We start from the raw sequence: 17,715 nt of genomic DNA, 5'->3' as shown, positions 1-17,715 counted from the left end.
TTTGCAGAATACGGGTCACCTTATGGGTGAACCTGTCTAGTGCATCCTTTATAAGTTCTAGACTAGTTTGGTCGGATGCGGAATCTAATAAGTCAAAAAGGGAAACTGGTACATTTCTTTCCTCTGCTTGTATGTTTTTTATGAAACAGCAAAGGAGGAACCTATACATGTGCATTTTTACAGGGTGTGATCTTCTTGTAGTCATAGCGTTAATGGCTCGTGAGTTCTCTCCAGTACGAAGAAACTCAGAGGCCGCTTGAAGAAACATGTCGGTTGCTGGTTTATGTCTTATTTCTTCCCAGGAGTCATGAAGTATTTTACTTATTCGGCCCGCCTCCCCTGTGTTGCTCGGAGTCGGGTCATAGGGGCAGTCGGGAATTGTTTTACCTGGGTCTGGACCTACGGCACCCCCTTCTGGAGTGAGAGGTGGTGTGTTATGTTGTAAAAGGGGTGGCGGAGGCAGAGGGTGTTGAATTACTGGAACCTCATATGGAGGTGGAGTATCTAAGAGGAAATTGGTGAAAGTATCCTCTGGTGATGGGGCGGTAGGTTGTGTCTTAGGTGGTGCAATGTTAAGGTTTTCAGGTGCAGATGGCAATACAGGATAAAAACCAGTAGAAATGGCTGATTGTTCCCTTTTATTCCTTTCACTAACTACTTCTTTCCCTATTTCTTGTAAATGATCTTTCTTGGCCTGCTCTGACATTCTCTTACCCTTTTCAACTTTATGCAATTCTTTCTGTTGCCTCCTATGGGCTTCTTTTCTCCATAATTCCACCGAGTCACTTTGTGACTGGCGGACTCCCTTTTTCTTCCACAACTGTTCCTCTAATTTTATAATACATTCCATGTCAAAAGTACCATTTTCAGGCCATCTATATCTGTGGTCTAGGTCTTTAGTATAATCCACCCATAAATCACAATAAATAATTGCACCAACACCATGTTTTGCATACATGAAGTGTCCTGGAGTATCCCGAGGAGGAAGGGGAATTTCCTTCTCAAGAATACTCCTTTTGGTTGCTATCTTACGTATTTTCGAGAAAAAAGGCATGATGGCAAGACTTTTCAAAGATTTAGAATTGAGAGAAAAAAGAAAAACAAACAGAACATATATCTTTACCGTACCCACGAAAGTGGTGAGTCCGTCTTTTATACTAGTTTAGCAGTCCTCACCAAAGATAGGTGAGAAACCAACAAAAACATGTATCTTTACCGCACCCACAAAAGCTGTGAGTTCGTCTTTATACTTTTCAGCAGTACTCACCGAAAAAATAACTGGAAGGCCTCTTGAAGATCTTGAAATGCGCGCAGCTTCTAAGGTGGGGCTCGCAGAACCTCGGACTCGTCTCTTCACAGGTTGGGCTCTGGTTCAGGACGTTCCGCAATTTTCCTCACCGCCTCGTGTGGATGCCGGGTCGCCTCGAGGGAGTTAGTGGGAATTCCCCGCGTTGTGCACTTTGAAGTCCGTCAAAGGTCAGGAGGGGATAGTACTGGGTCCAATATCGCCGGCGCGTGGGGAAAAAGGAACGTACCCATTCGGGCGCCAATTAATGTGGTAAATTAATTCAATATTACCTCATCTCAGAATTTCTATACTTAATAATCAAAATTTCAGTCAAAGCAAAGAGAGGAGTCCGTGGTGCTCGAGCACAAAAAAGGGTCCAGTAACTCGAGTTAAGGGGAGAGCTCCAGCACCAAGCGGGTACAGGAATGGTCTGCAGCTTTATTCACACATCAGAATATTTATACAGTATTCAGTCAATTGGCAAAAGAAGAAAAGAGAAGTGACAAGAAAAAGGGAAGTGACAAGCAGTAATTTCCAACAGATGTGTCAAGGTAGGGGCGTGTCTTGTGTCTCGCGAGAGGGCATGCGATGTGTGGAAATGTGTTCTCTTTCAGTTGAAGGCCCTTCCTCATTCGGGGGTTTATCTCAGGCTTAGAGTCAAGAACAGGAACCATCTTGTGTAAAACAGGAGCTATCTTGCTGGTTCTGGGAATTGGCTGAACCACAAGAGTCAAAAAGAGGAACTATCTTGTGTAAAACAGAGACCATCTGCTCTCTGGCTTGCAGTAAAGAACAGGAACTATTTCTTAAAACAGGAACTATCTGCTGGTTCTGGGAATTGGCAGAACCACAGAAATGTGTGGTCAATGAACGGGGGTGCCAGAGGCAGGGTGTCTTGCTTGTGGGTCTGAAGACCAAATGGATGTCACACACAAAATGGGTGGTTGTCTGAATGAGAAAAATGGCTGTTAGGCAGAAACCGGGAAATGATGGGGCACAATTGTCAATGTTATTTCCACAGTGCCCGCTATTTTCCATTAGTGTTCTTAATGTGTGCTGCTTCAGTTCATGGTGTAATGGGAGAGAAACTGATTCCCCACTTGCCCAGCGTGCCTCCATGAAAGCACATTCCCTGTCCTGAGCCTCGCAGTTTAATTTACGTTCCTTCAGCATTCCCCCAATCAAGGCTTGTGTCTGGCCCGAATCACTGACTTGAAATCATCTAATAGCACGCAAGCTGATTCAACAGGCCGGCCGTTCTCCTTAAAATAGAAGTCTGCTCCATCTCTCATACGAGCTTTGAACGTCTTGTCTTTTAAATATCACGGATCAACCCTTGGGGGTAGGATGAAGTCCACAACGGACCATCGAGTTGCACCTTCCCCAGCGAATGGTCTCAGATTCCCCCTGCTATTTGTGTAGCGGCACTAAAGTCAACTGTATGGACAGTCTGGGTGAAAAGATAGTGCAGGCATGCCAGATTAGCATCTGCTGCAGACAGGTGCCTCCGGTTCTGATACCGTCTTCCCCTCTCGGGGCATTTAGGAATATCATGAATATAGTATAGGTGCAGTTCTGTCACTCCAGTCACCCCAATGCGTATATGCTCTGTTGTAAGCGTCTTACCCTTTCACAAGATGAGTCAGTCTTGTCTGGGTCTTTTTCCTGTTTCCCGGCACTTGAATGGCACGCCCGAACACTCGAGAGAGAGCAGTGACCCACCAGAAGGCTTTTGTGGAGCACTTTTGTCCTGGGTGTAGGGCTGCATTCAGTAGGGCACCCACTCTGTCTTTTCTTTGCAGTTGCCCGAAGATCAGCAGTCCCAAGGTAGCAGTCACACCTGGCCTGTCGGTAAGTGCAGCCTCTCTGGAGGCCCGTCAGCAATTGAGCCCACACTGTGGCCGGCTGGACCACAGGCGTAAGCTCAGACAAGGTGTTCGACACTGGGGTAGTTGTAGTCCCTCATGGGCCTCTGACACAGAGTAGTCACAAACTCAGCAGCTAAAAGCCCAACACAGGCTCTCCAGGAAGCCAGTAGATTCAGACCCTGTTGTGTTAGGAATTTGGCAAATGCAACCTTGAACGGGCCAGTTGGCAGCACACAATCGTCCAACTGGGCCTCAACAATCACGTTGTCGTAGAGTTTTATTTTCTGCCTTGAACTGTTGGGAGGTTTGGCGGGGGGTCCCTCAGACTAGCTGGTCCTGCTGAATGGCTTTCCGGCCCGCCCTACAAATACCGGGGATGTGTCCGACCATGCTTCTTCCAGGACCGCCTTGTCCTCCTACTGGATAGTCAAACTCCCTTCCCTTTCTTACCAGACAGGCAGACTTCTAGGCAGACTTCTAGGCTCTTCAGTACAGGTACATAGCTTCTCCATTAAGTAATTCAGCCTGCAGGTGATATCCCTTCAACTTAGATAGACTGTCAGGCTGACACCATCCCTGGTGGCACAGCAGGCACCTGAGTACTTTGTAGAGCACATTATTCCTTGGTAACAGAGGACTTTAAACTGAAGTATAAAAGAGGGATAGATGGTCCCACTTGTATACACACCTGGCAGGCAGGAGATGCATTCTAATCTGTCGCACTCTCACATTGCATTTATGCTACGCACACCAACACCCTAAACACACACTGGATGTTGGCTCAAAGTCTGGGCACAGGCAAAGAAATGGAGCATTACACATGGGTGTGTCAGTAGGAAGCCACTCCACTGACCATGATGCAAAGATCTAATCAGGCTATTGATCCTTATAACAGGGTGCATTGCCACCACCGCTCTAGCTGTTAAACCCATGACAGTCCTCTGCCTTAAATAAGGGCACACTTGGTGTGACCCTCCAGGTCAAAGGACCGGTCCGTGACCTATCATAACCCCTTGTTAGAAGTTGCACAGTACTGGGGTGACAGGAAAATCTCATGTAAATTTCTTTTTTTTTAACTTTGTGGTAGTTTTACCCCAGTAACGTGTAGTTACTAGTTTGACTGCATGGACTGGGCAGTTGCCACGAGGAACAGATTCTTCTCCCTATCAAGCCACATGCCATTCACTATTTCATAGTGTTTTTCTGCTTTTATTTACCACTTGTCGTAAGCAGCAGGTATATATATGCATGTGATTGGTTGGGGGGAGATTGGTGAAGTAGGGGAGGGATTGGTGAAGCAGGGGAGGGAAGGGGAAAGCATTTTCTAACAGAGGGAAGAATTGTGTGTTTTCCCCAGTTAGTAAAAAAAACAACCAAAGTCTTGGCTGCTTCTGCTGCACCCAGAGTCCTGTGCGTCTTTTCAGTCTAATTTTTCAGTCTGGAAAAAAATGGTGTCCTGTTTTTCTGCACCCAGTAAATCCAGGTGCAGAAAAACCTAACAACTGATAATCAGGTGGAATAAAATGAACACATGAAAGTACTCCTTAATTTCATTGCCCTTGAATCATACTCTTGAGTGATAGGTCTAGGCATAGTCCTTGCAACACACAATAGATTTGCGTGCGTCAAAGGCCAGAACTCAAAAGTCAGGATACCAGATACAAGTAGGTGGTAACTCAGGGCAGGGGAAATTCCCATCCCAGAAATCTACATTAAAAAGTCATTAATAGTATTCTTTTTTAAATAGCTGTTTGGTGCCAGGGCATATGACTTTAATTTCTGCCTTTGGGATTCTATGTTACAACTCCATAGGGTACAGGTATCCTTTGTGAGCTTAATAAAATGTTGAAAATTCTACAAATCCTTACTCCTACATCCAAGTATTTTCAGGCTACCATTCTACACTCTGCTCTGTCAGAAGAACAGCTCAACATTTTAAAAATTCTGCAATTCTGCATTGATTTGGCTTGTAAATAATTTTGGGAGAAATTTACATGTATTAACTATTTAATTTTAATACTATAGGTGATTGAAATTATGGACGAAAAAAGCACGATTTACCACCAGGCAACTGAATGTTAGTGCCATAAGAAGGATTATTCTGAAAAACTGAAGGACATCCAGCATTCTAAGTTTAAAAAATTTCTGAAATCTAGGTGTGGCGAGGAAGTGGGAGCTGAGGAGAGTACTATACCTGTAAGTGAAGTCTCTAATTTTGCTTTTCATTAACCCCGAGCAAAGTCATATCTGTGCACACAGCATCAGAAATAATGGCAGAAAGACCAATCACAGCATCCTCATCTGAAATATTATCAGAAAGACAAATTGCCTCAGCATGACAGAATAACGTTCATCTAAAGCATCATGTAATCCCAGAGAGGAAGGACACACTGCATAAAAGAAAGTTATAACAAAAGGTTTCTTCTGGATACCATCAAAGAGAAGACACTAAAGAAGACTCCGAAGCTGACACGCTAACAACCAAAAGATTGGAAAATCACCTTTGTTCAACAACCGTTTTTAACCAGTTACGCAAGTTTGAGACTATCTGCCTCGGGATATAACACCTCGATCCACTCTGCTTACTCTTGCGAAAACCTTAAAAATTCACCACTTTATTGTGTTCATGACCATCTCAGATTGTTTCCTTTTTTATTATGTACTGTTCTGTAATTCTATGTAAATCGCCTCAACATTATCTGTTGTGCAGGAGTGATATGTAAAACTGTTAAATATCAAAATGGATTAAATGAGCACCTTTGTGCTATAGCTAATGTAAATAAATCCTCGTCTTCAGAACTACAAACCTTAACCTTACACCAAACATAAAAAGGGTAAAAGGAACTGATGTTCTGGGACTAATGATCCACAATAGTACTGTGCATGTTTTAATGTCCTCAGTTACTGCCAATACGTCAGTGCAAAAAGTGACTTCTCAGCTTAATCATTAAATATCAGACTAACACCTTATCACTGCATTGCTAAGAACCTATACAAATAGATTTGAGAAAAACTTCAGTCACAAAATAAGTTGCTGCCAGAGAGGCTATAACCAAAAGACTAATATCTGCTAGAAACATTTCGACAGGTGTTACAGGGCTGCTTCCAGACATATTTTGCTCAATTCAAGTGTTAAGAAGATTACATACAATTTCTTTTAGAGATAAGTGCTGAACATTATCTAAACAAGCCCGACTCTAAAATCAGGTTCACTGTTACTGTGGCATATAAGCAAGAGAAAAGTAGAGATATTAACTCTAGGAATACAATTGATAAAAGCACGGGCTGTGAGAACAAATTCAGTGTTCAAACCCGTCTCAATCAAAGCAAAATAACCCAATTTGGGGAAAAAAGTTACCTGTGCCAACAAAGATTGAGCCATAAATCTCATCTCACTGAATTTGAGAGAATGCACACTGGGGAAAACCACTCTCAGTGCAAAGTATGCCAAAAAAGTTTCAGGCGTAAATCTTATCTCACTGAGCATATGAGAATCCACACTGGAGAAAAACTTTACCAGTGCCCTGAATGCCAGAAATGTCTCAGTGACCAAAACAGTCTCACTCGGCATATAAGAACCCACACTGGGGATAAACCTTATCAGTGCACGGATTGCCAGAAATGTTTCATTGAGAAAAACAGTCTCACTCAGCATAGAAGAACCCACACTGGGGATAAACCTTTTCAGTGCTCTGAATGCCAGAAATGTTTCAGTTACAAAAGCAGACTCACTGAACATACAAGAATCCAATGTGGGGAAAAACCTTTTCAGTGCTCTGAATGCCAGAAATGTTTCAGTCTAAAACGTAATCTCACACGGCATACAAAGATCCACACTGGGGAAAAACGTTATCAGTGCTCTGAATGCCACAAATGTTTCAGAGACAAAAACTGTCTCACTCGGCATACAAGAACCCACACTGGGGAAAAACCTTATCAGTGCTCTGAATGCCAGAAATGTTTCATTGACAAAAGAACTCTTTCTCAACATACAAGAATCCACACTGGGGAAAAACCTTTTCAGTGCTCTGAATGCCAGAAATGTTTCACTGACAAAAGAACTCTTTCTCAACATACAAGAATCCACACTGGGGAAAAACCTTTTCAGTGCTCTGAATGCCAGAAATGTTTCACTGACAAAAGAACTCTTTCTCAACATACAATAACCCACACTGGGGAAAAACCTTATCCATGCTCTGAATGTCAGAAATGTTTCAGAGACAAAATAACTCTTTCTCAACATATAAGAACCCACACTGGGGAAAAACCTTATCAGTGCTCTAAATGCCCAAAAGATTTCACACTTAAATCACTTCTAACTGGGCATATGAGATTCCACACTGGGGAAAAACCTTATCAGTGCACTGAATGCGACAAATGTTTCAGGGTAAAAAGCCATCTCACGCAGCATATAAAAACCCACACTAGGGAAAAACCTTATCAGTGCTCTGAATGCCAAAAATGTTTCGGCCAAAAAAATAGTCTCATTATTCATATAAGAACCCACACTGGGGAAAAACCTTATCGGTGCTCTGAATGCCTCAAATGTTTCAGTGAAAAAAACAGTCTCACTCAGCATATAAGAACCCACACTGGGGAAAAACCATATCAGTGCTCTGAATGCCAAAAATATTTCTGCCAAAAAAACAGTCTCATTATTCATATAAGAACCCACACTGGGGAAAAACCTTATCGGTGCTCTGAATGCCAGATATGTTTCAGTAAAAAAGGCAGTCTCACTCAGCATATAAGAACCCACACTGGGAAAAAAAACATATAGGTGCTCTGAATGCCAGATATGTTTCAGTAAAAAAGGCAGTCTCACTCAGCATATAAGAACCCACACTGGGGAAATACCTTATCAGTACTCCAAATGCCAAAAATGTTTCAGCCTTAAATGTAATCTCACTAAACATATGAGAATCCATACTGGAGAAGAAAATTATCAGTGCTCTAATTGTCAGAAAAGATTCAGAGGTAGAGATAATTTCAAGCGCCATAAGAAAACACACCATCAAAATATTTTAGTGCCAGAAAAGCATCAGTTTTAAACACAATCTCACTCTACATGAGCAGGCGCACACAGGGAAAAAGCATTACCAATGCTGTGAATGCCAGAAATTCCTATCTGATAGGCACAACCTCACTAACCATAAGCGATTCTCCATATTGATGAAAAACCTTATGAGTGTTCTGAATGCCAGAAAAGCTGCAGAGAAAAACGCTATCTCACCATGAGAAACTCCACACTGGAGAAAATCCTTATGCCAAAAAAGCTAGTATCTGAAAGACAGAATCTGAAAGAAACACGTTAGTGTTGAATGAATGAATGAATAGCATTTTTATACCGTGCAAAATGTAGCCTCAAGGGGCATCAAGGCGCCAGACAAATAAACAAAAGGTCCACATTACCAGATAGATGAACCAGGAAGCCACAAAAGGCGCAGTCCCTAATATGCCTTGCAGGTTCGCCGAACACCAGGGCGGACGAACTCAGCCGCCGGTGCATGATCGATCACGAATGGCGTCTGTACTCGGACGTGGCGCAAGGTCTCTTTCAGCAGTGGGGAGAGCCTTGGTTAGATCTATTCGCCACCGAAGAGAACGCGCAATGTCTTCAGTTCTACGTGTTGGAATTTCCAAGGCGGCACTAGCTCGGCGATGCTTTTCGTTGCGAATGGAGTTGCGGTCTGTTGTACGCCTTTCTGCCTATCCCACTTCTGCCCAGAGTGCTGAAGAAGATCAGGCACGACCGGGCCCAAGTCATCCTTGTGGCTCCGGATTGGGCACGAAGATACTGGTATCTCGAGCTACTCAGAATGTGAATCGATCCCCCGATTTGACTGCCTCTTCAGGAGGACCTTCTGTCATAGCAGCAGGGAACAGTCCTCCACCCGAACCTGTCCAGCCTCCACCTCCATGCGTGGAGATTGAGCAGCGACAGTTGAGGCCATTTGACTTGCCTCCTGAAGTCTGTGATGCTATTCTGCCAGACAGGCGTCCCCCCACAAAAACGGTATATGCCTGCAGGTGGAACAAATTTGTGGCATGATGCACAGCAAAGGCTGTGGATCCTCTCTCTGCCCCTCTTTCAGAGGTTTTCCTCTTTCTTCTTTCTGTCGCCCAGCAGGGCTCTGTCCTGGGCACTATCAAGGGCTATCTTTCGGCCATTTCAGCCTTCTTGTGGCTTCCTGGTCAGCCTTCTATTTTCAAGTTCCTTGTTGTAAATAGATCCTGAAACTGAACTCGGACAAGACGGAAGTCCTCATCCTGGGATCTTCACCCTCCGCCTGGGACGACTCCTGGTGGCCCCCAGCCCTGGGCACCGCACCCAAGCCAACCTACCACACACGCAACCTGGGCTTCATCCTGGACCCCTCCCTCTCGATGACCAGACAAGTCAACGCCGTCTCCTCATCGTGCTTCAACACCCTGCGTATGCTTCGCAAGATCTTCCGCTGGATCCCGACCGAGACCAGGAAGACTATCACCCAGGCACGCGTCACCAGCCGACTGGACTACGGAAACGCCCTCTACGCCGGAACCACAGCCAAGCTACAGAAAAGACTCCAGCGCATCCAGAACGCCTCCGCCCGACTCATCCTGGATGTCCCCCGACGCAGCCACATCTCCAGCCACCTGAGGAACCTGCACTGGCTCCCCGTCGACAAGAGGATCACGTTCCGGCTCCTCACCCACGCACACAAGTCTCTCCACGACCTGGGCCCCAAGTACCTCAACGACCGCCTGAGCTTCTACATGCCCACCCGCCAGCTACAGTCCACCAGCCTCGCCCTCGCAGCCGTACCACGCATCCAAAGAGCCACCGCCGGAGGAAGATCCTTCTCTTACCTGGCTGCCAAGACTTGGAACTCCCTCCCCATCCACCTTCGGCTGACCCAGGACCATCTCGCCTTCAGGAAACAACTCAAGACCTGGCTGTTCGAGCAGTAGCATACCCCTCCCCCCAAGCGCCTTGAGACCCTCCCGGGTGAGTAGTGCGCTATACAAATGGTATGATTGATTGATTGATTGATTCTTGAAAGGCATCACGCACATGTTTCCTCCTGTTCTTTTTGTGATGCCTCAGTGGGACTTGAATCTGGTTCTTACCTTTTTGATGTGCGCTCCCTTTGAGCCTCTTCATAATTGCCCTCTCCGTCTTCTGACCCTAAAGACTGCTTTCCTGGTTACCATCACCTCGGCCAGAAGAGTGAGTGAGCTCCAGGCTCTTAGCCTGCTTTCCTCTCTGTCCATCCGGACAAAGTTGTTCTGAGGACTCGTCCTTCTTTTCTACCCAAGGTGGTTACTGCCTTTCACATCGGACAGACCATTACCATGCCCACCATCTTTCCGCCTCCACATCCCTCGAAAGAGGAAGAGAGGCTCCACCGTCTGGACCTAAAACGTGCGCTCTCCTTTGACCTGAACCGCACACAACAGTTCCAGGTGGACGACCAACTCTTTGTTGGCTATGTGGGAGCTAAGAAGGGACAGACAGTGCACAAGCGGACAATCTCTTGTGGGTCGTTTTGTGCATCAAGATCTGTTATTCCTTGGCTAAAAAGGAACCTCTTGTGGGGCTGCGCGCCCATTCCACTCAGGCTACAGCGGCTACTACTGGTTTGAGACGGGGAGTCCCTTGCTGGACATTTGTCAGGCAGCTACGTGGGCCTCGCTGCACACGTTTGCCAAGCATTACTGCCTGGAGAGCCAAGGCCGGAGAGACTTCTTCTTTGACCGTTCTGTTCTCCAGGACTTCCTGGTGTGATTTTGGTTCGCAGACCCACCACCGGGGTTGGTATTGCTGGGGTATCTATTCTAAGGTAAGGAATCTAACACTAACGTGTTTCTTTCAGATGCACAATTTACTTACCATCGGTAACGATATATCTATAAGAAACATTAGTTAGTGTTAGATTCCTTACCGCCCCACCCATCCTCCCCGTTTCTGCGAACCGATATCTAGGGTTCAGGAATTTCCCTGTCAGGGCCCTAGTTTCATGGTACCAGTGTCTGTTTCTTGCATGGCTCTGCGTTCCTGGCGCGGAAAGCTATGTACAGAACTGACGTCAGCGAGGGTGGCGTCTAAGTACTCCAGTGACGTCATTTTGGTGATCACAATGACGGACGCGGAGCCGCAGACGACGCCTACCGACACGCAGGGGTACTGCTCACGAAAGTCAAATTCCACCAAGCAGTTCCAGCGCCTGTTCGTCGTACCCAACAACTGCAGCCAATGAATCCTGGGCTCGCTGTCAAACAAGTTCAAGTGTGACTCCTGATGAGACCATCGCCATTGACTGTCTTGTCTGTGAGAAGCTGCTCCAGCCCTCCTGTGATGGTGGGCTGGAAGACCTTCACCACCAAGTGAAATGCTCGCAACTCCAACAGCTTGATGTGGAGTTGGGTATCTGCTGCTGACGAGGGTTCCCTAATCTCTGTCTCCCGTATGGCCTTCCCATCCCATTCCAGAAGGTCGTGATTGCTATTCCCACTACTTCTTGGTACCCAAGAAGGACAAAGTCCTGCGTCCTATCTTAGACCTCAGGGACATCAACCGGTTTCTCCGGAAGGAGAAGTTCAAGATGTTAACCTTGGCTCAGGTCTTGTCTGCCCTCGACCCTGGAGATTTGATGGTAGCGTTGGACTTGCAGGACGCTTACTTTCACATCCCCGTCTTGCCTGCCCACTGGCGCTACCTACGGTTCATGGTAGGCCACAAGCTTTTTCAGTTTACCACGCTCCCCTTTGGCCTTACCAGCGCCCCTAGGGTGTTCACGAAAGTGATGGCGGTGGTCAAAGCTCATGTGCGCAGATCAAGGGTTCCAGTATTCCCCTATCTCGATGACTGGCTGTTGAAGGCAGGCTCGCCCAGGCTGTCGTCTCCCACCTCCAGACTACAGCGGACTTCCTGCATTGCTGGGGTTCACAGTTAATGTGCAGAAGTCACACCTGATTCCCTCCCATAAGTCCTTTAAATCAGAGCGGTTCTGTCACAGCGCAGTTTTGGGTCTATCCTCCGGAGCAGCGAGTCCAGGATATTCAGACTATGATACCGAAGTTTCAGCATCCATCCCGGTGTTCGGTGAGAATGACCCTGAGGCTGCTGGGCCTCATGGCCTCCTGCATCCTGCTGGTGCATCATGCCAGATGGCATATACGGGCTCTGCAGTGGGACCTGAAGTTCCAGTGGGCGCAGCACCAGGGGAATCTTTCCAATGACGTTCAGATCTCGGAGGGGACTGCAAGTCAGTTGCAGTGATGGCTCACGAACCAGGATGGGTAAATGGCAGATCCCTCTCCCTTCCTCAACCTGAGTTCACAGTAGTGACGTATGCTTCACTCCTGTGATGGGCCGGCCATATGGGAGAGGCGGAGATCAGAGACCTCTGGTCTCTGGCGGAGTCCAGGCACCACATCAACCCTCTGGAGCTCCGGGCGATTCGTCTTGCACTGAAGGCATTCCTTCTTTCTGTCAAAGGAAGAGTGGTGCAGGTGTTCACGGACAACACCGCGCCATGTGGTACTGCAACAAACAGGGCAGGGTGGGGTCGTGGACCGTATGTCAAGAGGCTCTTCGCCTTTGGACATGGCTGGAACATCAGGGCATATCTCTGGTAGTTCAACACTTAACAGGTTCACTGAACGCAAGGACGGACAAACTCAGCCGCCAGTGCATGAGGGATCACAAATGGCATCTTCACTCGAAGGTCGTGCTAGGTCTCTTTCAGTAGTGGGGAGAGCCTTGGTTAGATCTATTCGCCACCGAAGAGAACGCTCAATGTCAGCAGTTCTGCGTGTTAGAGTTTCCAAAGCGGCTCTCGCTCGGTGACCCTTTTCGTTGCGAGTGGAGTTGCGGCCTCCTGTACCACTTCTGCCAAGATTGCTGAAGAAGATCAAACGCGATCAGTCCCAAGTCTGGTACCCCGAGCTCTTGAGCATGGCCTTCGATCCTATTGTTAACATATTTCTGAAGTGCATTATTCATCTCTTTCCTCCTTCTCCTTTCGTAATACCCTAGTGGGAGTTGACCTCACTTATCTTATGTGTGCTCCTTTTGAGCGCCTACATAATTGTCCTCTTCGCCTCCTTAGAAGACTAGTTTTTTGCTTGCCATCACCTCTGCTTGCAGGATGAGTGAGCTTCAGGCTTATCTTCCAGACCTCCCTTTCTTGCTGTCCATCCAAACAAAGTGTAAGCCCTCTTTTCTGCCCAAAGTGATAGCCTCTTTCCACATAGGTCTGACCATCAGATTACCTACCTTCTTCCCACCTCTGCTGTGTTTTTCTCTGCCAGGCGCACAACATATAGACTGTTCACACACTTTCTGTAGTATGCTTTGTTCTGGGCAGATAAACTCTAATCCGCACTCTACTTCTATCCTCGTGTTAGTGCAGCCCGATGTAAACAGTAATTGTAATGTATTTAGATTTACATAACACTTACTACCCCATACGAACTTTGAAGCGCTTTTTCGACGAGTAGCACACTACTCTAGGATCCAAAAATGTTTAGTGGTGAATTAGTATAGGGAAAAATAAAATGTATATGAGAGCTGGACATGTTGGTCTGTTAGTTGGGTTAAAAAAGATTGTGGGGGGATAGAAGAGGGAAGGTTTTGCATTTATATAGCGCTTGCTACTCCTGATGAAGTGTTGAAGTGCTTTTCGGCGAGTAGCATGCTACTCCAGATCCCAACAAGATGAATAGACAGATCAATTATGGTGGGGAGGTTGTTTTATTGTATACACACAACTGTACACAGGAAAAACAACCGCAAAGGTGCACCACAACAAATAAAATAATAAGTGCAAAAAGTATTTGAGCACAATAAAGAAATATATCATGAAGAAATGTTGTTAGTCTTCTTTTAATCTTTATTTTTCAATTTGTGGTGAAACAGAAACAGCCGACGCGTTTCGTCCCAAGCCGGGACTTCTTCAGGGCTGTCGGTAAAAAACATATACATACAATCAATTTTGTGTACAACAAATGACTTACAATCTGACAATCTAAACAACAACAGACAAATTTAAAACCTTCCTACGATAGACATGGAGCCATCTACATTGATCCTTAGGCCTTAGCCCACCGATGATCTTTACTCTTAGGGTTACAGCCAAACATCAGAATTTGTACATGTTTTGGAACAATTTATTATGTTAAAAAACGGGTGTATAAACATTATTTACATTTGCAGGAGATCATTTTTGTATTAATTGTATATCAACCCAACATATTCTATCTGACGGGGGATAGATAAATGCAGTGGGCCTGCAGTATATGCTTGAAGCACTGAGAAGGACCAGACTGAGAAAGAGAATGGGAAAATTGAAGATGGAAACAGTGACCAATGCCCTTATTAAACCGAACGCAAAGTGTCATTTACCTTTAAGTTTGATAATACGTCGCTTTTGAAGGCAGGATAATGTAAAGTGAACTGGAGTCCAAGGATAGTCTTCCCAGCAACTTTACTCCCGTTGTGTTTTATTTCTTAACAATGTCGAATTTAAGATATTTGGACCTTAGGCGGAGACACAAAAAAACAGAAGTCCCAATCTTAAAATCTATATATTTGAGTTGTCAATGCTCAATGAGTTGGTGACAGACAAGGGGGGGACAGTGAACCTCGGTCATTTAGATCTAATATTACTTTACTACAGTCTACTTACTTAAAACATGCCAATCGGCGAAGATGGCGATGTTTATCAAATCTTCCTGAGTGGTGAGCACGGTCTTGCCACCTTAATAGTATACCTTTTTTGGTCAATTACTGCAAAACATTAAAGAGGAAGGTTTGATCACACTCTGTAACCGGTAACAAGATGTAAAAGAAACCGAAACCAAGGTTGGTAGAAGATAAATATTACCTGAGTGATCTATAGATCTAATGGAGGACAGGAGGTCCTATTACTCCATGAGATTCGGATGTGGGCACTGTATTACAGCAGGTCTGGCAAATAAAAGAGTAAATATGATGTTGTAATATGGTGAGATGTGACTAGAACACTAATAATCTATTGACATACATTTCTGTATGGGTTTACAAAAATAGTGTCTCACCCTATAGACAATGTCCGTTATTAACACACCTGGATAATGGCCCAGAACTGTGACTGATATTAATAAGATACCTGGTGAACTGGTTATTACGGTATATCAAAAGAGGGGGTGCTAAGCATGATGATATGCTAATTTCTAATTTTAAAGGAAAAAGATTTTTTGGAATATAAACAAGCATTTCCCCTAAGCCAAATGCCAAAACTAAGTAATGGAAGACTTAAACTACAATGAAAACAGGTCTTGCTGAGCAGGTAATGTGAACAGTGACCTAAACTAGTTACCAATCCTGCTAGACAATACTACCAGGGAGGATAGCTAAGTAACCCAGTAGCATGACACACTCACCGTTCCTGATAAAACGACCGGCGTCCATCCACATCCCTCGTTACAGCGAAACACCCCCTGCGACGTTGTGTTCAATTGTGGTGTGCCCATCTTGACTGTTATATACTGACAGCAATTAGGTAAAGGGTCCGCACCTGGGATTGCTGCGCCGGCGCCTTAGCGTCGGAATTCGATAAACCGCAGTGACAACACACGGGTGTGTGTAATGATGGCGGCCATCTTATAGTGGCTAAACGGAACGTGTATATATGCAATCTTTCCCCCATAATCCCTATCATCATATGGCTGTCCGCCCTACTTAGTGACCGCGATGCTGGAATCGGTCCTGTGATTGGACCACAAAGGCCTTGGTATATGCCGAGTGTCCGCCCTTCACTTTTCCCATGGTTTTATGTTATTTTATTAGATAACACAAGGGGTGCCTATATCCGAGATTTATATAGAAATCGGATTCCTTTATATCAATGCCCGTCGCACTAATATACGGACAGCATACAGGGCCGTTTACAGTTTTCAACTGGCCCCTTTTTTGCTAGTATTAAGGGTGCACACTCTTTTGACAACGAGGCTCTAGGGGGTTAGGATGTAGATATATATGCCTCTTTTTGCCACTCCAAGATGGCCGCCGCCATTTTATAGGCGTCTATAGGGCACTTTTGACGACTGGCGCTTCAGTTAGTACTACGCTTGGCCGTTCATAATTTAAGCGCCGTCTTACTAGTTTCATGTCCTTGACTTTTCTTCATTATTTTGTGTGACATGTGGACATTATTTAGATCCTTTCAAAGGACCGTTTTAGCAACGAGGTCACTAGGAAGGGCGGACACTCGGCATATACCAATACCTTAGCAAGACCTGTTTTCATTGTAGTTTAAGTCTTCCATTACTTAGTTTTGGCATTTGGCTTAGGGGAAATGCTTGTTTATATTCCAAAAAATCTTTTTCCTTTAAAATTAGAAATTAGCATATCATCATGCTTAGCACCCCCTCTTTTGATATACCGTAATAACCAGTTCACCAGGTATCTTATTAATATCAGTCACAGTTCTGGGCCATTATCCAGGTGTGTTAATAACGGACATTGTCTATAGGGTGAGACACTATTTTTGTAAACCCATACAGAAATGTATGTCAATAGATTATTAGTGTTCTAGTCACATCTCACCATATTACAACATCATATTTACTCTTTTATTTGCCAGACCTGCTGTAATACAGTGCCCACATCCGAATCTCATGGAGTAATAGGACCTCCTGTCCTCCATTAGATCTATAGATCACTCAGGTAATATTTATCTTCTACCAACCTTGGTTTCGGTTTCTTTTACATCTTGTTACCGGTTACAGAGTGTGATCAAACCTTCCTCTTTAATGTTTTGCAGTAATTGACCAAAAAAGGTATACTATTAAGGTGGCAAGACCGTGCTCACCACTCAGGAAGATTTGATAAACATCGCCATCTTCGCCGATTGGCATGTTTTAAGTAAGTAGACTGTAGTAAAGTAATATTAGATCTAAATGACCGAGGTTCACTGTCCCCCCCTTGTCTGTCACCAACTCATTGAGCATTGACAACTCAAATATATAGATTTTAAGATTGGGACTTCTGTTTTTTTGTGTCTCCGCCTAAGGTCCAAATATCTTAAATTTGACATTGTTAAGAAATAAAACACAACGGGAGTAAAGTTGCTGGGAAGACTATCCTTGGACTCCAGTTCACTTTACATTATCCTGCCTTCAAAAGCGACGTATTATCAAACTTAAAGGTAAATGACACTTTGCGTTCGGTTTAATAAGGGCATTGGTCACTGTTTCCATCTTCAATTTTCCCATTCTCTTTCTCAGTCTGGTCCTTCTCAGTGCTTCAAGCATATACTGCAGGCCCACTGCATTTATCTATCCCCCGTCAGATAGAATATGTTGGGTTGATATACAATTAATACAAAAATGATCTCCTGCAAATGTAAATAATGTTTATACACCCGTTTTTTAACATAATAAATTGTTCCAAAACATGTACAAATTCTGATGTTTGGCTGTAACCCTAAGAGTAAAGATCATCGGTGGGCTAAGGCCTAAGGATCAATGTAGATGGCTCCATGTCTATCGTAGGAAGGTTTTAAATTTGTCTGTTGTTGTTTAGATTGT

At 44.8% G+C, this 17,715-nt stretch overlaps 1 protein-coding gene and 1 pseudogene across 2 annotated transcripts in view; one reads left to right on the top strand and one right to left on the bottom strand.

The window, feature by feature from the left end:
• Positions 1-8,207, top strand: part of LOC144805985 (uncharacterized) — a 44,739-nt pseudogene extending 36,532 nt beyond the window's left edge. The window contains exon 4 of the transcript XR_013605647.1: positions 5,182-8,207. The product of XR_013605647.1 is annotated as an uncharacterized LOC144805985 (transcript). The remainder of the gene's footprint in view (positions 1-5,181) is intronic.
• LOC144805981 (uncharacterized) overlaps positions 1-17,715 on the bottom strand; it is a 955,295-nt gene that overhangs the window by 154,796 nt on the left and 782,784 nt on the right.

This window comes from Lissotriton helveticus (assembly GCF_964261635.1).
Source record: "Lissotriton helveticus chromosome 1_1 unlocalized genomic scaffold, aLisHel1.1 SUPER_1_unloc_38, whole genome shotgun sequence".
Lineage (NCBI taxonomy): Eukaryota > Metazoa > Chordata > Amphibia > Caudata > Salamandridae > Lissotriton > Lissotriton helveticus.
This window is presented reverse-complemented; position numbering and strand designations above follow the sequence as displayed.